We start from the raw sequence: 22,448 nt of genomic DNA on the forward strand, positions 1-22,448 counted from the left end.
CTGTTGTTTGTACAATGGGTTCTGACATGAGCAGTTTATTGTTTGCTAGTTCATGACAAGAGTTTTGTGTATGCAAACTTGCATGCAAATCAGGCATAATTTATTATGCTTCTCTCCAATGAGAGTGGAGGGAGAAAAACCACTGTTTAACTTCAGTGATACATTTTCCTATGAATAGGGCAGCTATTAAATGATTTATGGAGGGAATGTTAAGAATGCAAGAAGTTCAAAGAAGGTGGGGGGATATCTTCTTCCTTTGTCAGCTGGGAACCTGGATATTTAATGCTGCTAAAGCCATCATCTAACTTCAACTGTTGTGCCCATATGATGGACCTGCACTTTACTGCACCACAAACAGGGAGAGCTCTAATTAGTCTTGCTGTTATTTAAAAAACCCAAACCAATTTAACACAATTCTTGCACAGAATGAAAAAATGATGAGAGGGTTGATATTTATTCACTTTTGTTGTCTGTTGCTTTGTAGTGGTCCTTCCCTACCCTGGCCCTGCTGTGAGCAGCTCTGTTTAGCTCAGATGTGAGGAATTCTCCTGGACCTGCTCCTTAATTTTGGCAGAATGGAGATACTCATTTGGCATGCTCATACCTCTTTAACCCCATGAACTTGGATAATGATTTCCCCTTCTGCAGTGAAATAGGTAATATTTTCATAGAGGTGAGGATTTTAGATTATTTTTATGATATTACATATTTTAATAGGAAACATCTTAATGAAAAATTCTACCCAGATGACTTAATATTAATATTAATAAGCTGGCTTTATCACACATCTTTCTTTAATTTAAATTGAGTAGACACTTGAATAAGTGGTACAGATATCATAAAATGAATATTATTTTTCATTTAATTTTATTGGATTCATTCCTATGAAATCCATCAGGTGGACAATGCAAACATGCATGCTAAAGGAGACATATGTCTCCTCATGTGGACTAAATACCACTTAGAATGATGGTGAACCAACATGCATCCTGCATGCAAAGGCAAGTGTTGAAAACTATTGGTTCCTGGGATGCTACATGATCCTTATTAATTCCTGTTGAATATTTAATCTCTCTCCCTCTCCATAACAGGAAATTTTGGAGTAAAAATTATCTGACACTTTTCTTGCCACCTATAGAAAAGCTGCTGGGTTGTTCCAGGATCAGGTTTGTGTGTTGTAAAATCACAGGCTCTCAGAAGCTGCACATTTAAGTCATTGTTTTTCCCTTGGCACTGAAAGCCACCCCCATTCATGCTCTACAGCAGACAGCACACAGAGCTACAGCTCAGAAAGAGCTTTGCACTGAGACTTTTAACATTTTTGTCATCTGACATATGGCCTCCTTAATAATCAGGTGACATCAGGTGATGGTCACTTCTTACTTGGTCTAAGCACTCAACTTCATTGATCCCAGATTTGTCCTGAGGAAAAATGCAAAGCTTACAGAAGCTGAACATTTTCCCAGGAGCACAAAGTCATCTCCTGTTCTGTTTGGAAGTGGTAAATTTGAGCTAACTCTGGCTAGTTCTGAAGCAAGATTGTTTTCACATTTGGATTTATCTACCCTTGTCTCCATGCACTTTAAGTAGACATGTGCCAAAAAATGTGATATGCTCTGTGAGACATGTGCATGCAGAGCAGTCACTGTTTTCCTGTTATGTGTATCCTTGAAGATCTTTAAACCACTTTGATAGAAAATAGATGCAGCCAAAGAATATATAATTGCCTGCCCTCAAGCAAGGATAAGACAGTGTAAGTCACCTGCAGGTTTCTTTGCAATATACTATTTCTCGTTTTCATATAGCATGTTGTTTACAGCAAATATTGTAAATTCAATGGATTTTTTGATCTTAGCATTAAATCAAATACTGTAACTTTATGCAATTTTTGAAGACAGTATTTATGCAAATAAATATGCAAAGAGGCCAGGTCTTTTATCCCCTGGCAAGTTAGCAAGGTAGCCCTTAAAGGCTGAAAGTCCTCAGACCACTGCCAATCATGACTTTTTTCTCCCTCTATCGAAGTATTTAACATTCCTAGCCCTGCACAGAAGGGGAAAAATAAGGTCATAGCTGTGGAAAAATCTGTTGATCATAACTGATAATATGAAAATGAAGCAGTCAAGCAGGCTGTGGATAGCACAGCTCAGGTCTACTTACACAAAAGCCAAGTTAGAAATGCAAAGACAGAAACATGAAAATTATGGAACATGAATGAAACAGAAGCCATCAATTGTGATTGGTGATTAAAGATTAATCCTTTAATACTGCTGATATTTCCCTGTTGCCATGTGGGACAGGTGATGGCTGGAGTGTCCTGATATCCCAAATACATGGGGAGTAACCAACAAACATGACAGAGAAAGGGCTGACCTAAACCCTGCAGTGTGGACAGCAAACAAAAACTCTGCAGCTTGAGAATTTTCTGAGTTTACAGGGTTTTGACACAAGTGACAGCAGAAGTATTAACTACCTCCTGCAAATTTTGAGCTTTAGTGTCACAGTGATTTCTGCACGACTTTGAGAGCTCCTGGGGTGGTTGGGATATCATTGCTCTTACCTAAGTGATCCAACAGTGAAGCTGTCTGCTTTATTACATATTTCTACTACATATTTCTTGAGATTATTCATCTGCTAACTAGTTTGAGTTTGCAGATTATATTTGTAAAGGAAATTTTCACCTGAAATTTATTTTTAAAGTTTTATGTTAGATTTCAGTTATAGTTACATGAACAAAACACACAGGTCTGTGTATTATGTGCAAATAATTCTGGAGATATGTACAGGCTGGATTTGGATAATATCAGGTAAATCAAGTGCTAACCTTTAAATACTCCCGAAGTTCTGTGAAAATTATATTTTAAGCCCCACTCTATTACCTACAAATTATGCTTGTCAAACCAAATGTTTCCCCAGTAAGAAAAAAACAACAACCCAAATCAAAAAGCAAGGTTGGTCTGTATTTTATCCTGAATCTACTGACTACTTCACATATTCCTACAATAAATTGGAGGATTTAATGGCAGGAGCAGTACTTTGTGGAGCAAGCATGAAACTGTACAGGGACTGGGAAATAACTCTGGAACTACTTAAACTAAAATTGCTACCAAGGTTTCTGTCACAAAGCTTCATCCATGGTCTTACAGCAGTTCAGACTAATTCTGTATTTGGGTAACTGCTGTATAGGACACTTTCATCACATCTTCCAAGGGAAAAAAAAAAAGAAAAAAAAAGAAAAATTCAAGCACTTTCAAATCATCAAAAGTTTTAAAAACAGGTGTGTGTTGGGAGAAGGGAGATGGACTTTGTTATACAAATTTCCATGGTCCTTCTTACTTACTACTTTTTTCCACAGTGCAACTGACACTGAATCAGGGCTCACACCTGAAATGAGAGCAGTGAGCACTCAAGATTTACTCTGTCCCCTGGGTCTTTACAAGCTTTAACCATGAACTGCAGATGCACATTCGGCTTGGAAAGGAGACACAAGGCACTTTGGACCTGACAGTTGTTTTACGCAAATGGGATAATTACATTGATAGAACAGAGAAAATGAGCTGTGCACAAATTAACAATCAAAATTAAATGCCTGTGTAATTAAATACAAACAAGGGAACAGCCCAGTTTTAAAGGTTGCCGATGAAATTGCATCAGAGTTTGTGTAAAGGGCCAGAATTTACTGCTTTTTCCAATTGCTGGTTTACAACTCTCACTACAAATCTGAAGTGAAGTGAATGTATCTGCTTGTACTCCACACAGTGAAATAATGTCATCCACTTCTGTTGGTTAGAGTTTCTGTGGGGTTCTAGAGCCTGGGGAACTGTAGTATTTCACTAACTGTAGTAGTAGGTTAAACTCAGGTGGAGAATATCTGCTCCTGCTGCAATCATTCAAATGGCACTCAGCCGTGTCTCCAGATGGGGCCCATTGTCATAACTACAGCACCCAACTGAAATCACCCTCTGATCAATAACATGATTTCTTTACTTCCATCCTTGGAAATAAAAGAATATCCTCCTTCTTTAAATTACTCTTTAAAAGGAAAATGCACCTGAAAACCAGTTTTTCATCACAGAGTTTTTGAACTACTTTTTCCAAATTTGCTCACACTTTCAGCATAGGACTATTTTATCTGATACTACTAAGTGACCTCCTGAAAAATCTGCCAGAAGTTGCAGGTTTTTAGATGCTTTTTCTGGTTATTTAATTTTAAAACACTGAAAAAGTCACTATTGACTCTTGAAATCTATCATCAGTCTGTACTTTCCTGACAGGAGAGAGTGGGAAAAGATATCACGAGACCATACCAGCCATTGCCCATGCTCTCACAATGCCCTGACCACAACAAAATACAAGATTTATGCATCCTACATGTCTTGCCCAAGTTTAAAAGCTTGTGGATTGAGTCTGAAACAATGAGCAAACAAATGCCAGTAACTCCAGGGAAGACTGAATCCATTTTCCACATACAGTGAAAAAACAAAGGCTATTTAATAATGCCCAAGAGTCGGGTCTTTTGCTCATGCACACAAGCTTTTCCTTAGTATCTTACTAAATTGTTTGTTTGCTTGTTTTTTAGGAGAACCTGCCTGGCTGGAACTGAAGGGGACTGAAGCAAGAGGTGTTCTGAACATGGTAGCTCAGCTCAACTGAAGTAAAGAAATTCACAGAAGTCCATTTGCCTGGTAAAGCTGCAGTGGGGACAATTAGTGTCTCACAGCAATTACAATTATAGGAATTGGCTCTAGAAACTTGGTGCTCTATCTGCTTTATGCTTACATTTGAACACTGCTAATATATGACAGAGAATAATTCTGTATGTATGAAATGCAGACTGATGTTTTCCTTTGTGTCCAGTGTATGTTTTGCTTCCAAAGGAAGGAAAATGCATTATAAAAATGTCTTCATTATGCTTCCCTGTAAAGTGCCAGCTTCCTGCACATCATGGATGTATTTGCATTTTGGTCATTTGGAAACTGAGGTTTGGAATGAATGGACATATCTGAGGTGAGGCAGTAAGTTGGTGTTACAAATGAGAGTATATGGGATCACTTTAAAAAAATCACTGGCAAGGGTATGAGCAAAAGTCAGATTTGATCCTTTTAAGAGACTTTAAAATTCATTCCCCTTTATCCTGCATAGCAGTGTTACCATGACAGCTGACAGTCACAGAGAGGACAGCATACCTGGGTTATTATGAGCTTGATTAAAAATTGTAACTCAGTGAAGTTCCCTATCCTGCAGTCAAAGGTACTGCTGGAAACACCACCATCCCTCTTTGCCCTGCACTCCATCCCCTGTTCATGTAATTATATCTTACAGCTTGTAATTATCTCCTTGGTGCAGCCCCCTAAGAAACAGTAAGTCCTCCTTACCTTTCTGTAGAAAGGAGTTAACACACATTCCCACTGAACAGGCCTAGTTAAGCTGAACTGCTCTTCAAAGAATTACAATAGCAGAATTTAATTACAAAAACATGTGTGTGTATGTATATATATATACACATTATCCTCATTATCCAGATTTTTGGACTCAGTAGAAGCTGTCTTCTCTTTAACTTTTCTGTCATTATTTGAGCAGAAAACACTCTCAGAATGAGCCAAAATTTTAAGAGCCCTGATCATTCTGCAGTTTCTTCTGATTAGTGCTGGTAAACAGGTGCACCCTACACCTGCCATGGTATAAAAGGTGAGTTTTACAAGAAATATAGTTCTTAATTCAGCATGCACCACCTATAGCTGTAAGGTAAACCCAGAAGAGCTATATGGAATAGCTAAACCCTGCTAGGACATTACTCACATGTTCTTAATGTATATTTATAAAGAGATTTTCCAGTGCTGAGTTGGTGATACAAATGTAAATGCATTTCCTGTTGTCTGAGGTATTTAGTTAGTGACTGCATTAATTCTGTTACCTTGCTGTTTGCAACACTTCTGTAACAGACGATCATGTGAGTACCAGCAAGCAATGACACTGTAAATACAAGTAAAATAACTTTATATACCATTTCAGATATAGACAGCACATGAAACCTAACAATCCAAGCATAAAAAGATAGGATCATGCATATCAATGGTCTTAAAATGTTGAAAATTACAGTGAAGCATGCAGAACTACATTCTGTATGTATGATTAATTTTCATTTTGAAAATCTCTTTCTAGATCTGTAAAGTTGTGTTCTGAAATAGTTTGTCTGTCCCATAAATCCTGATAATGGAAAGGGAACATATATGGAAAGGGGTTTCATGGTGTCCAAAGCTATGAAGAGAAGAGCAAACTCTTGCACTCTCTATCACATATTTTAGATATTCTGTTTCAAGTGTGATGTGATAGTACTGAAATTACCTCATAAAATCCTGGGCAATTTGAGACAATGTGGAGAAGGAACAGTAGAATGCAGCAGTAGCTGTTCTCTGTGGTGGTAAATTCTGACTCTAGAAGGAAAAACAATGGGAAGAAATATGTGTTAATAGTAATTTAGATAGATTTTCTAGAAAAAGACATGACCCAGTAATGTAAAGAATAGAGAAAAAAAATAAATAGTAGTGTTTGTAAAACCATTGGAAAAATGTCATGTTCATTATACAGTAGGGATATATATAATAAGGAATTAAGTAGAAAATTATGTATTATTTTAATCATTTTCATTTGCATCTTGATGAAAAATAGCCTGGTTTTCCTTTTAATTGCTTATATTATGTTAAATAGTACCCACAAGTAATGTCAGTGCTGTTGAAAAGCAACTCATAAAGTTTTACTCTAATGTCACACAAGGGTAAATGATTGGTAAATCAGTTAAAAAATTGGCAAAAATGAGAACAGAATCCAACTCAAACCACAATTCTTGGGGGGCGAAAAATCATAGATCTATGTTTATAATATTTAGCAATAAAATTTACAGCCCTGTTATCTGCCAGCTATGCAAAAACAAACACTTGTGCAGGAGGAGGAGTGTGCCATGTGTTTATATATAAACAAATGGCCTAATCCTGCCCTAGGGCACTGCAGTGCTGGAGCACACAGAGCTCAGGGAGATAGCGTGGGCTGCGGGAAACCAGCCAGGCCAGAAGAGAGGTGATTTGTCTCAACCACCTAAAGGGAATGCAAGGTGAAGTTCCAGGCACGGCTCGAGTTCACATCTATGGGCAGACTGCTGGCTGGGCTCAGATCAGAGCAGGAGCCAGGAAAGCAGAACTCTGAGCCTGCCCAAGCCATGGGAGCTCTGCTTCAGGAGAGCTCCAGGACACCTGCAGCCAGTGCAGGACATTCGCTCTGTGTACCTTCCTCTGCCGTCACTGCTTTGGCAGGGATTTCTTTGTGTCACATTCCAGGTCACTCCTCAGGCATGCTGCTCTGATCCAGGGAATACTGTCTCTGGGATCTCCCAAAAAATAGAGGCATAGGTCATATGAGGTTCTGTGTTACTGAGCCTCATCTGGAAAGTTGTTTCTTGTCATTAATTAAACGTGGAACATAATTTATACTGTGCATACTAGCCTCAAACTGCATTTCTCAACATAAAAGATAATTCTTCCAGTTTCTTTCCAGTATCTAGGGAGTTTGATAATGAAATATAAATTAAATATTTACTTGCTGTCAAGCTGTTTTTCTTTTCTCATGTGGTATGGAGAAAACCGAGTCAATGTATGTTACTGTTCTGTGAAAGCTTGACAGAGTCTCAGCAATTTGAGTTTGCCTTCATGAGAGAGGAGGCTGTCTCTGAGATGAATTTTGAGATTTGGGGTTATTCAGGTGATGGTTTTGCTATACAAGAAGCTGTAAGGGGACAGGGCAACAGTAGAGAACTAGGAAGTTGCATCCTTCCTGCAGAGCAAATCCAGAGATTTGTTTCCTGTGCTGATCAAAGAGGCTGATGGCCTTACCCTGCACATGGGAGGAGGCAGCCAGTAATCCTCATAAAGATGATATCAAAAGCTTTTTCTGCAGGGTGTAGAAAACTTTGATTAAAAACCCATCTTTATTGTGAAAATTAGCCCTTGGTAGAAGTTATCAGACAGGCCAAGGTAATCTAGGCCTTAATCAAAACAGTAGTCCGTTGCATTAAGGCACGTCAAAGATTATATTCAATGCTATAAAAAATGACTCATTTGGGTCATTATGTATCTAAGATATGTTGTGCCCATGCAACAAGGTACACTAGTTTGCTATAAAAAAAGACACAATTTTATTATGTGGCAGAACTCAATGCATTTTTTCGGTTGGGTTTAGGGTGGGGGTTTGGGAGGGCTTTTAAGTGGTTGTCTTTTCACCTCTTGTCATTGACACCCTTGATGCAGCAACATAATGGACACACCACCATTAGCTCGAGAAGCTTTTATTCAGCTAGTACCAGAAGGGGTCTTTACCTAAAACCAGGACTAAAGAGGAGAAATGGGACACAAAGTGTGCAACCAAGTTTGTGAAGCTCAGTGTGTAAGGCAGTGGGTCTACTTTAAATGAGGCCATGGTGGCAGTTCCATATTGTGGAATTTAGTGAAAAGACAAAGTGCTTTTTCTTTATTATTATTCTGTTTGGAGGACTGATTTTTCTGCTCTTGTTCAGCATGCATTTTTTTTAGTGGATCAACTTTTTCAAGGCAAATCAAAACTGGCCTAACGTATGTCCAATTTCCCAAAGTACTGATGACTCCTCTCCAATTAGTTTCAACCCAGTCAGTCTTTGGAACTCCTTCTCCTCCACCACCAGTTACAGGAAGACACAGAGGGACAGACCTAAAGCTACAGTCAGTAAGAATTTTACTTAGAAAATTTCTAAGTAGAATAGTATTCTAAGATGGAACATAGAAATGGCAGATGTTGACAATTGCTGAACAGTTGGGGTTTTTCTAATATATTGTTCAATTTAGGTAGGACAGAAACAGCTCTGTGTCTCTGCAAATGCTTGAGTTTTGTGGGGGAATGCTGAAGGAAGACATTAAAATATAAATAAAACAGTATTTCAGGAAAATATACTGTGACTTCAAAATGTTTAGACCTAAACAACAGATGGTGAGGCTGCTGCAGATCCGGCATTACTGGAGAAATCACAAGCTGAAGAGTTCCTCCTGGCCCTTTTCACTGATTTGCCTTAAAGCCCAAGTGTCTTGCTGTTTTTATTTTAACTCTCATTTCTTTTGATCTTCCAGCCTTCAAACTTTAGTTTTTAACCCATGGTTTTAATTCTACTTCTGATATTATCAGTCAATAAAAAACCACAATTGTCTCCCGAACAAAGGAGACACTCCCCACTTGCCATTCTGAAGATTTAAAATTAAATTGCTTCCCACTGAAGCTAAGCAGATAGTTGGAAGACAATTCTGCATCAAAAAACTCGAACTGAAAGGTAGAATTAAGCTTACCACAGTCTCTCCTTTCTGTCTTTTCCTATATATCACTTCAGCAATATATCCAGAGAGTTATTACAGACAGATGCCACCTCTGATCTACTTTAAGCCAGGTTAATAAAATACAAGCTCTTCTTTCTGCCATGCATAGGAACAACTTACAGGAGCTCAAACACTGACTTTGCCTCAGTAATGGGTTTGGATAATTTACAGAACAGTAAAGTAAGGACAATAAAGTATTAAAAGAGTATTTCAACAAAAGGCTCTTAGGTTGGCATCAAGTTTTAAGCAGATATGTTGTGCCCCATAGTTTTAAAACAAAACATAAAATTAAATAGACTAGGGATGACAGGGAAGCTAGATAAGTGTTGAAAAGCAAGTGGCAATGTGGTGGACAGGGACAGCAAGCAAAGGATGCAGGATGAAGTGCCTAACTTCAAGTGCTGCCTACTTAGGAACTGAAATTAGCAGTTAAACCTGTAAAACCTATCTAAGGATTTGTACTGAGTGTGTCATGCAATATAAAGCAATACTTTTACTAATGTTTCTTCATTACTAATATTTTTAATCTCTTATTCATTCATACTGTACACTTAGTCATTGTGTGTTCATTATTATAAATAGCAACACTCTAGCTGGCTTTAAATTAAAATTGCTTCCTAATTACTGTTTATTGCACAGGAAAAAAATGTTACATTTTATGTTATTCTCAACAGGACTTCTAAAGCTCGGTTGGAGATACGTAGTAAGCACCAAAGCGTTCTCATAAATCACATTTTTGCATATAATTACTATATGCCTGTAAAAGTGAAATTTCAGCTATTCCCATGTTACCAACCAGCTCTGGCCTAGGAATTGATTCAGCTTCCAGTGCAGAGCCTCCACACACCATTTGTTCTGCAGCTCAGATTTCCTTCATTTCCATACCATGAGCAATTCACACCATTTTACATATAAAATTTCTATTTAAATAAATTCCTATATTTTCCTCATTTGACATTATGTGATGAAGGAAGTCCAGTCTCTCCCTTCTAGACTAGATCCCATTTGCTGTCCTCCAGTGTCCTCTCTGGAAAATGTCACTTTTCCAGTAGCATCCCTGTATTCATTTTTAATAATTTTCTTCTCCACTCAGTATTTCTACTCCAGCAAGCTGGATTACAGCTGCTGAGTTAGTGAATTTTGTTTGGATGAAACCAAAATGATGAGGTAGTGCTAAAGAACGCTGGTATTAACAAAACCAGTGAATGTTTATTTATGAAATGGACATTTGTGTATTTACAAAATGGCCAAGTGTGTGAAAAAGATTTGATCTCCTTGAAGGGTCTCTTTTGTAAAGCCTACCAGTCTGGTCAGCATTTTTGTGATCAAAAACTTCATGATTTTTTTCTTAGGTCAAATATGAGAAACTAAAATGAGCAACCTAGGTTGTACTAAAATGAATCATTAATTTTATAAAACCTGACACAGTTTGTTCTAGGTTATGACAGAAAAGGGATGAAGTACTGCAAAGGCTGGAAGGTACATACTTTTCTCTCTCTCTCTTTTTTTTTTTTTTTTTTTTTTTGAGAGGGAAATAAGGACTCTGTAAAAGTCAGCCAGCTAAACTGAATTCCAAGAAAACACCCTTCAACCATGCTAGCAATCAAATAGCAAGAAACTTTAGGGTAAAAGTCACAGTTAACCTGAATTTGTCAGGAAAAAAAGCTGTACCAAAGCAAACTAATAGCGTTCACCTTGGCAGGGCACCATCCCCACAGCATCAGGGCAGGAGTGACAGACCCAGAACAGGGCTGTGGGATTGCAGGGCCTGGACATGGAAAGGACAGGTAAGGGCCCACTGAAACACTGCATCGGTCTTCAAACACTGCAGAGAGAGGCTGAACTCAGAATAACCTCATATATATATATCTATATATATATATATGTGCGTGTGTGTGTGTGTGTCTGTAAAATAACAAGAGTAGCAAACACCTAGAAGAGAATTGCAGGAAGGTTCTGCTATCTGTTTCACTGTAGCTTTAAAGCAAAATCAGATCAAGAGCTGGCCATGACCCTGAGCTGTGGCCCTTCCCTGGTGTATGTCTCCGAGCCAGCGCAGGCACTGCTGGCCCTGCAGCCGCAGGAACTGTGAGACCACCGAGGAACCGGAGCTGAGGCCGGCTGAGCCCCCAAAGCCGCCATCGGCCCGGCCCGGCCCTGCCCTCACAGCGCTCCCGCTGATCCCCACAGCGCTCCCGCTGAGCCTCCGGGGCCGCCATCGGCCCAGCCCTGCCCTCAGCGCTCCCGCTGATCCCCACAGCGCTCCCGCTGGGCCTCCGGGGCCGCCATCGGCCCAGCCCTGCCCTCAGCGCTCCCGCTGATCCCCACAGCGCTCCCGCTGAGCCTCCAGAGCCACCATCGGCCCAGCCCGGCCCAGCCCGGCCCTGCCCTGCCCTGCCCTGCCCTGCCCTGCCCTGCCCTCACAGCGCCTCCCGCTGATCCCCCCCAGCCCTCCCGCTGGGCCCCCCGGGCCGCCCTCGGCCCCGCCCTGCCCCCAGCGCTCCCGCTGATCCCCACAGCGCTCCCGCTGGGCCTCCGGGGCCGCCATCGGCCCAGCCCTGCCCTCAGCGCTCCCGCTGATCCCCACAGCGCTCCCGCTGAGCCTCCAGAGCCACCATCGGCCCAGCCCGGCCCTGCCCTGCCCTGCCCTGCCCTCACAGCGCCTCCCGCTGATCCCCCACAGCGCTCCCGCCTTCCCGCCTGTTCCGGCCCTGAGCCGCGGCGGTGCCCGGGCCCTCAGTGCCCTCAGTGCCCCAAGTGTCCCCAGTGCCACCAGTGCCACCGTTGTCCCGTGTCTGGGAGCAGGAGCGGAGCAGCTCCTGCGTGTGCCGAGGTACAGAACCGGCCCTACCCCTCAGCAGGGTCCTGCTCCCGAGCCCTCACCTTGCCCTCAGGCAATGGCTCGCTCATGGAACGCGGCGGTTCCTGCTGCAGGGGGAAAGAGCAGGTTGGAGACGGGGAAGGAAGGGATGTCTGTGCCGCTGGGCGGGTGATGAGCAGCACAACACTGGGCAGATTGTTCTGGAGATGCCCAAGTTGCTCCTTCAGTGCCGGTATTTCCCCACGGGTGGGAAGTGCTGGCTTTGCTCCCCCCCCATAAACCCAAGGGGTGAATTCCGACCCCAGCCAAGCCTTCGGTTCTTCCCTTGCACCGGGCACTTCAGGCCATAGATTGATACTATTTTAGCATTATTCCAATCCTACAAAATAAATGAAACGTTTGAATTACTCACGGTTCCGTTTTACAGAACAAGAGTGAGCAAAACTGGGTCTTTACTCCAAGGGAGTTCATATGGAGCCGAGTTGTGCTTTTCAGGTGCAGAATTTAATGTTCTTTTTAAACAAAGTGTAGCTAATCTTGGCTTTTTAGAGCTTGACTCCATCTCTCTGCTTTTTAGAGCTCCTGGTTTGAATTTAGATCACAAATCTTGTGAGGGTATGAAACAGCTTCATAGGTTGCAGAGATGGCTCTCAAGCTGAGAAACCAGAAATAATTGTAACTGAAATTCATTTTCCAAACTCTTGTTTTATAGGAATCTCAGTACTCTCAGTCTGCATAAACCAGTTTGAAAACATGGTGACCCAAACCAAACCAGCAAAAATCCAAATTAAAACAAACAAAACCCAAATCAACCAACCAATCAAAAAACCAAAGCAAAAAAAAACCCCTTACAAACAACAACAAAAATGCCTCATGTTTTACAGCATTGTCACCCACAGCACTGTGGTAAGGGTAAGATGGCAGAGAGAGTTCTGCATTTTATAGCACAGGAAAATGACAAGCTGTATTTCCTTCTCATATCTTGTGCTGTTTCAACATTAATTGCTAGCAAGCAAAGAAGTCATTATCTCTGGTATATGGTTAGATCTTAATATACCTACTGAAAAGGTGTAACAATGCACTAGACATTTTTTATTTTGATGCAAGAAAGCAAATGGGCATATTTTGAAATGCCACAGTCCCATAAGGTAAAACAATTTATTACATTGGAAGGATCATGTCAATGTCTGTGAAACAGCAGTGCTGCAGACTATTTTTTACTGAGGTGATGAGCAGCAAGTTCCAGGGTGATCCTCTGTCTATCACTGCTCTAAGATATGGTATCTAACAAAAATTAAGTACTTCAGCCTCCTTTTTCATTGCCAGGGCCAGTCTCTGAGAATCTAGAAGGATGATTCTTTGGATTTAAAAGCAAAAAAAAACACAAACCAAAAAAACCAGCTTAAATTCCATTAAGCTTTTGTAAAACTTTGCATTGCAAATGAAGAGATGATGTTGCAGCCCTGGAAGTCTGCTGTATTTCATTACAGAAACTGTTAAATGAGAGCATTTCAGACATTTTTGAAATGAGATGTAGTTTCTGAGCTCCAGGCTTAGTTATTTCACAAACTCTTCCCCTTCTGTGAAGTCTTATAGCCAAACAAGCTTGGAGAAGCTTTGAGAATTGAAACTTTTGGTGGCAACTAGAGAACTGAAGAATTCTGATATGACTGTATTTATCAATTTCTTTTCCTTTACAGACACCCTTTGTATTCAGATAGGCATAAAATTCACAAATTGTGCCCATAAGCAGTGCCAGGTGCTTCAATACAAGACTGAGGGTACAAATGTAGTACTTCATACAGTGATCAATGACTGTAAGTGTGATTTAATCTCTGTTTTGATGGGTTATTCAGGGAAATTCACTTGGTGGCTGTATTCAGGGAAACGGAGTTTTATGATGAATTTAATAAGTTTTTCCCTCTAACATTAATAGTGAGGCAAGGCTTAGCTTTTTGAATTGAGGAGGCAGGTTTCCTGAAATATTTATGTGTAGATGTTGTGCCCACATTTGTTTCTCAGTGTGAATGCATCAGCATTTTCACTGCTGGTAGCCAAAAGGCTTTCTTGACTTCCTGCCTGTCCTGGGGTGCTAAACAGAATTTCAGATCACAGTCTTTGTGTGTGACAACTCCCAGAGCTTCGGTTTTCATCTGTCTGTCCAGAAAAATAGAAAATCATGGAAAATATGTACATTTCAAGTAGGTGAAGTGTGTGGGAGCTATTCTTGATGGGTTTTCTCCATTTTTTCAGTGATTGATCTTCCTTGCCCTAAGAGAACATAAGTTCCAGCAATTCATTTCATCCACCGTTCCCTTTATAATTTCTTCCCTTCCTCCCTTTCCTTTTCTCTGCCTTGTGATAAATACAGGTATAGCCATACTCTAAAAGCAGCCCAGCAAGCAGAGAACAAACACTTGAGACCAAAACTTGGGAACTGGAGTTTGTAAGTTATGAAAGAATAATAATACAGTTTCATGATTGTGATGGAGTAATTATCGGGGAAGAGTGATAAAAGAAAAAAAACGGTCTGAAACATCACATAGAAAACAAAAAGTGTAATATTTTGGTTTGAAAAGGAGTTTCTGTGTGTAAGACTTGAGATTTGCTACAGAATTCTTTCAGAACAAGGATTTAGTTTTAATTATCAGGGTGGTATCTTGGTTAATGGCATTCTTTGAATTCTTCAGTGGCTGTGAAATGCTGAGGCCTTATTAAGGAAGAACATCGAGAAAAAGGAGCCACAGGAGATGAGCACGCTTTCCCAATTTCCCAAATTAAATGTTCCAAGTGTACACATTCATGGTTTTCAGCTTTGAGATGTGTTGTTAATTGAAAGAGCACAATGGGTGTTTATGGAGATGCAGTGGCGCATTCAGGGGTGTAGCCGATCCCCTCGGGTTGTGGCTGTGCTGCTTCCAGCAGCCCCCTGAGCCTGGCTCCAGCTCCTCGTGCACACTCCTGCTGCTCTGGGAGTGCTTCTCATGGCATTGCCTCGGCTACAAATGCTTTATGCTTTTCTGAGTTTAGCAAAAATATAAGCAGAAAATATTTCTAAGCCTACATAAAAGTGCTGTGCTTGGAGAGGCAACAGTGATTCACTTTTTATTTTCAACTAATTTAGCTATTTAACAATTCTTGTCTAACTACAGTCTTGCTTCAGAGAATGGGGGACATTCAGTGTTAAGCAGAGCCCTGCTAATACAGAGTGTAAATAACTTTTGTCTCCACTTTCTACATAAAATACCTGTGTAATGTTTAATAAGCTCCATGGAGTCAGACTGGGGGTCCCTCCAGCTCAGGATCCTGCCTCCAGCAGTGGCCAGAAGTGGCCAAGGGAAGAGCAGAAAGTCAGCAGTCTCCTTAGAGATCCCAAAGGAGTCTACATTCAATATGCAAAACTAAACCCCCTCTAATAGCCCTCCATAAAACTGAACCAGCTACATGCTTAGCTGACTCCAGTTACTGGTAATGCAAATATTGATAGAATTCAAATGGATTTAGCAGATTCATCTGATTCAATGAATAATAAATCATCTTGTGTTACTCCTAACAGTAACACATTTAGTATTTGCATATGGTGTGAAAGTTGTCAAAGGCATGCAAACTAGAGGTTGAGAAATTAGCTTTCTAAATAAATAGAGATCTTGAAATAGAAAAGGCAATATAGATTTGGTCTTTGCTGAACCCAAACTGCATGTACACATTTCTCTGTTTCGCTCCCCCCACAAAAAACCTTTGGGGAAAACCTTTTTAGACAGTTCATGGAGAACTTCCAATATTACATTTCCTTAGTCCTCAGAACAAAGTTGTATCACTCATGAGATCTACTCCTCATGCTGTGTATACACTCCAAATACACACTGTCAACTGAATAAATAACTCTATAAAAATCTGTAAGAGGTCACAGATGCCACTGTGGTCTTAAAAGGGGTTGTGTCTAATCTTTATTTATTTTCATAGATAAATACTATATTCTATGGTTTATTATTTTGAGATGGTTCAAAAGAATTTAGTCATACTGAATTCCAGTGAGAGATAACAGCCTAAATGCTCAAAAATACCACTCTACACAACTAGATTTTTATATCCTCCAATGCTATTTGTAATTTGGAAGTCTCTGTAATGTGTTCATATTGAAATCTAGTCGAGAAACAGAATCTTTAAATTAATTTTGACACTTGAAAAATGCCTTGTGCAGTTCTCAAGGAGGAAAACAGAACAATGGAAAGATTTGGAAATTTCTGTCAATTGAAAGTAAGGCTATAAAGAGAAGATAAAAAGAGGGAAACAAGTTGGGATGGACTCTCCAAAGACACAGAGTGTGTAGTCAGAGCTGTCCTGAGAAAGGAGCTGTGGTCTCGTGCTGCCAGGTGAATGCAGCTTTACTTCTTTCTTCTGTCAGTAGCAGGCTGCACTAGATCTTTATCAAAGAGACTGAACAGAACTCTGCAAGAAAACAGGCTCTGTGGATACTTGAGCTGTGTAAAAATGTAACAGGGTTCTGATATTTTGCCATGCAGCATCTGATCTAAAACCTGTGTCTAAAGTGTGCTCTGGAGTCCTGGAGCAGGAGCACAGGAATAGGCATGAGCCAGTTCAGGTGATGGTTTCTTTTCTTGTGTAATTCATAAAGTTCTTGCTAAGGTCCCTGTAGGAAAGGGAGAGATGCAGGGAGAGAAATACATCTTTACTCAGAGCTCAGTAAGACAAAATTTTCAGATTTGCTTGTCTAAATTTTAAGGGTGCAGCAGGAAGAATTTGTAGAAGATCAGGACACATTTGGGAACTCAGAAAGGTCTGGTGGCTTGGACATCAGCAAAGAAGTCTAAAAAATTGAATTTTGCTCCTTTAGTAGATGATTTTATTTCAGTGAGTCACTTCATGCCTCTGTTTTCTCACATTAATGTGTTGGTGCTGGGCATTCTTTTCACTGTTTTCTTCTATCACAACAGTTTCCTGGTATTTTTAGTGGATTGTGGATTATGCTACAATACATGAAAAATAAATTAATATATGGAGAATCAGGTGCAGCCTTTGGGCACCAAAGTGTAAAGTCAGATTGCTTGAACTTCTGGGTGCACATTCTTAGGAATTAGGTTTCAGGATGAATGAAGCTATTCATCCTTCACAGCATTTAAGACTCCACTTACGTCTGGAACTTTCCAGTATCCTCTGAGACCTGCAGGCTGCTGTTGATTAAAATGAAGTCTTTTTTTTTTTGTGAATACAGCATATGTTTTTTTAGTGGATGCTAAATATTACTATGGTTAAGTTGAAATGAGGAACAGGCATGCTGCACCATATTGTTATTTGCTGTGAAGTGATTTAACAAATGTTTGAACAGCTGTGCTGAGTAGGCCCTCTTGATATAAGTAGTGGAATCACGAGAGCGGCTGTTTTGGTTGTTTACAGTGGAAAAGGATCAATCAAATAATTGTCTGCTGGGGTAAAGGACTCTATATGAATGTAATAGAAAGTTAAGGTAATTTATGATAAAGTCTACCAAAACCAGCTTGGCATGTGGTGTGTTTTGCTAAAGATGCACATTTCTGATCTTCCAGAAAAGGTGATAAGAGTTTTGGCTACTTCAGCAATCAAGGAAAATTGCCTTGGAGAAGAGTCAGGACAGTTGCTGGTCTTTTTATTACTTAAGAACACTCTTTCAGTTCCAGAAATTAATAATCTCAGAACCACATTTCTAGGTGGACCAACAAAGTGACTGCCACACAGATTGATCATTTGTAGCAGAAAACCAGTGTTTCTGTGGCCAGCACCCCTTGCCATGGGAAGGTTCTGCTCTGCACTACCCTTAGCTTGCCAGTTTTTCAGTAATGAGGTAGTGAAAGGAATATTGTCTCTATACAGTCATGAGAGGTATTAAATGAACAGCTGGCATTCCTGGCATACCACAAACTCACCAAACAGGAAAAGAAAATCAGGGTAGAATATTTTAATGGGTTTTACTCCTAAAAATGGAAACCAGCTATCCAGATCACAAAGACCCCACTTGAACTTTCTGCCTGTGGTCTGACTTCTGATAAGAACTAATTTGTAAGGACAGATTTGACAGTGGGCAGCCACTGTGACTGTGGGCAGCCTCTCACACTGGAGCTTGAGTTTTCACCTTCCAGCAAAGTGCACCAAATGAAGACCCTTAACTTTAGCATGGTGGTGAAACGTTTTGGAAGTCTGAACATTAATTTTGGTGCCAGAATTGATCCTCTCTGAGTACCTGATTGCCAGGGCTCAGGTTTGCTGGGAAAGGTTTAGTGGTGGCAAACACAGTGAATTGTTCAGAGGGCACACTCGTGGTCTGGGAACCTGAAAGTCCTGGAGGATGTGTAGGGACAGTGGAAATGCAGTGACTCCAGCCTTGTCTGTCTAGAATGTTCTGTCCTTCTGCTTTCCTTCTTTCACTGCAGTGTATTGCACTGCCCAGACCTCTGAGCACTTCCTTGGGCTTTTTAGAAAGAAGAAAACATGTAGGGGACATAGAAAGGACTTTCTTATACTAAGGGGAATGGCAAACTGAGTTATACTTATTGCCAGCCTGACCCTACCCGAGAGCAGTCCTCTCCAGGAGCATTCAGAGTGGCTGAGGTGCCTTTATTGCAAGGAATGCTATGTGACAATAAAACTTTCAGTAAAGTTTATATTGCTGCTGCTGTAACTGAGACATTATATTTAAACAAAATAGCACTCCCTTTATGAGTGCACACTGTAATATGAGTTCTCAACCAAAAGGAAGCGTTAAACTGGAATTTATTTTTTATGAAGGATAAAAGCTGTCGCATTCTGTGCCGATAGCTGTAGGTGGTTGAGTACTGGGGAGTAACCTCAGTCACTGGCTATGGGTGCAGAGGAGTTGTGCTGCAGCTCCTTTACAAGCAGTGTGTCTTCATAGTTACTCTGCTTTGCAGGGAAGCCCATCAGAACTTCATATTTTGAATTAATTGTGTTTATCATGGCAGCTGAGAGAGAGACATAATCAAGATATCCCCAAGTCTACTGTCATCAAGGCAAGGCCTTGGTACATCTCAGGGTGGGCTTGAATACAGCCAGGGAGGAAGCTTGTGCTGCAAATCTCCTTACAGTATCCCACTTGGCTAGTTAAAAATGTCTGTGAGCCCTTTTGTTCCTCTTTTTTGTAGTCTAAGTAAATTCCAAACTGGAAACACATTGAGGTTTGACTTCATGGTTTTGACCACTGTTATAAGACATTTTCAATCTGTGTTAAAGATTTCTTTACTTTTAATTTTGCTACTACAGCCTTTTCTATTTCTTGGGTTTTTTTTTCTTTTCAATTAATACTTGGTCTTCCTAATGAGCCACAAAATTTTTCACCTAGACAATTAGGGCAGAAATCAGTAATATCAAGGTAAGTGGTGATGTGCATGTCTTGATGAACATTAATGGTACCAATTTCAATAATGCTTTCACTGTTAGATAAAAGCTGGCCTGAAGATAATGAATCTGCCTTCAGGAAAAGCTAAGACATAATAGACTGGAAAAAGCATTTGTCTTAATTATGGTAATTATGTTAATTTAGGCTTTAAATAATAAAAGGGTGGCACTTTATATATTTAATATTTCAGTTAACTGTGAGCATTAAGGAAAATGAGACATCTCAGAGATGCAGATTCATTCCAGCATTTTATATAAGCAATGCTATGAAGCTTCCTGGGAAAAGCAGCAGTGTGAAGAAATACAGTATTTCTGGGCTGTTCCATGTCCCTGTCTCACAAACACTGAGAGTTCAGCCACGTTTCAGATCTGCAGGTAGAGCACTGCAGCCTGTTTGGGGTAGCTGAGGACCTGGCCCACAAATCCACTGGAGACTTTTACCCACTGCTTCCGTTGTCTTAGCTGCTTTCCTACCCAGTGGTGTGATCTGAGACTTATTGTACTGAATCTCCCTGGCAGGATTAGGGCAACCTCAAGGCTATTTCCTTCAAAATCAGTCTATGAACAGAGTTTTCTTTGCAGTGAAATGTCATCTTTATGAATTCAGAAAAAAGAAAGTCATAATCCCCTGTCACTCTCTATACCCACATGTGCCTAAGTATCCTGGAATTTTCTGGTTTTCCTGCTCCATACATAGTAATTATATTTGCTGAGATACTTTTGCATGTTTCCCAAAACTTCATTCTCAAACCAGTCCAAAGAATCTTCACATCCCCATTGTTTTCCCATGCAGGACGTCCTGTCCTGGTGCCATTGGTGCCCATGTTTCCAGTTAGGCTGGGTCACCTCTCTGGCAGACAGGCAGTAACTTGCATTGCTTTTTCAGTGTCTTGTCTGCAAATGTATTTCATGTTGCTCTTCTCTGCAGACAAATCAGTTTGGGTCGAGCTCTTTTATTAGTGGGGACAGAAGGAATTACACACTGCAGGCTCTCAGCTGGCTTGGGGCTGGGTAGTTCAAGCCTCTGAGCAGTGCAGCTGCGCAGCAAACAGCTGGGACCTGCCTTCAGCTCCTCCACCAAGAGTGCCTGTGGTGACTGGGATAGGCCTAGATGAGCTGCAGTTCCTGTAATGTGCTTGCCCTCGCAAAAAAATTCTAGAAAGGGAGCTCTGAAGCTGCAGCAAGTGAGGCTCAGATGCAGGATCAGCTGTGGGAAGGCAGGAAGGTAGGTTTCTGCAGGATCTGAGTAGCTGCACAGCTTTGATGGTAGCGGAGAATGCCACTGCTTTAATTCTGTACCCCTACTTCAACCTTCGGCTACCACTGTTGCTCGACAGCTCTGTGCACCAACTGCTGCCTCATTCCCTGGCACGTTCTTCCCCAAGTGAGCCCTGCAGTTCCCCTCAGAGGGCTTCTCCATCCCAGCCAGCTGCTCTCTATCTGTCTATCTTAGTCTCTAATCTGGGCTATAAAGCAGGCCCATTTTCCAGGCAGTGTTTACTGAAAACACAGGAGCGTGCCTGGCTCCCTCGGCCATCCCTCCTCCTGCCCTCCCACTCCTGGCAGGCTGTGGAGGTCAGGCTGCTGCAGGACTCTCCTGCTGCCTTTGGGAGAGCGTGCAGTGAAATCAGCAGCCCGTGAGCCCATTAACCCTGACAGGCTCGCAGTGGCTTCCCCTGCGGTTAAGGGAGTTCATTATGCTCAGCCAGTCAGGGTGGTTGACAGTAAAGCAAACAGTGATTGAAATCTTCATTAGAGAGAAAACTGGAGTGCTAAAGTAAAGATTTGGGATAGAAGAACACAGTGAAACATCAATGCTTTCAGTGAGATCAGTAATTTTAAAATGAATTTTCTAAAGAAGCAGAGAAGAGATAATGAAAAGGGTCAAAAACAAATAATAAGGGATAATTATGAGGTTGATGTCATTCCCAAATGGCACTGGAGAGCTGGTAAGAAGAAACAGGAATTTGCTGCAGTGCTTAAATTAGGAAATACTCAAGTCTTTCATGAAAAAATACATTTGAAATGGTAACTTCTTTGAATTTAGTGCTGTAGATTAAATCTGACTAAGACTCATCTATTCTGTAGTTATGCTCCTATTTCTGTAGGTATACACTAACTTTTTGGAAGCAGAAACCATCTGGAGCAACATCTTTGTCCTTGTTTCCTGACAACTGGGATTGTGACGAGATAATTAGGGCCTTTGCTTGAATTAAGTGTTTGCAGATTTCTTTGAAGCTTCTTCTGAACTAATATTCATTCATATCCACCTTGAAAAGATGACTTGCCTTATTCTAGAAGTGAGAGGAGCTGAATTCCTTGTCTGGCCCTTACTGCATTTTTTTTATTATTTTTTTTTCACCTTGGACTTAAAGGCAATAGAAGGAAGTGAGCTGGGTGATCTTTTCCTTGATAACAGCTGCTTTTCTTGCCTGGTGTTGTCACTAAAGCTCCACAGGCTGTTGAAACAGTGTTGTAATGGGGCAATATTGAGCCTCTAGGATGCAGACTGAGCATTGATGTTTTAATAGAGAGACTTTTAGGAGCCTTCCTCACTCTTGTTAAAGCCAGGACACATCCCTGCATGTCAGTGGAAATGAGATAAGATTTCAAGTCACATCTTGCATCCTACGCATTTTCCGGGGTGTCTGGAAATTTCAGTTATCTCCACTCATGGCTGGAGATCAGGACAGCCATTTGAATTTTTAGTCAAATAAGCCAAATGCACCTCTATCTTCTCTAGTTATATATTTATTCAGTAATTAACCCAACTTTCAAGCTCACAAACTAGTTCTTTGTCTGTTTAAATATTTGTCCTAGGGGTTAGGAGCAGT

This window comes from Pseudopodoces humilis, chromosome 17 (assembly GCF_049639895.1).
Source record: "Pseudopodoces humilis isolate 2021_Gansu_Grassland_sample_001 chromosome 17, ASM4963989v1, whole genome shotgun sequence".
In the NCBI taxonomy this organism is placed as follows: Eukaryota; Metazoa; Chordata; class Aves; order Passeriformes; family Paridae; genus Pseudopodoces; species Pseudopodoces humilis.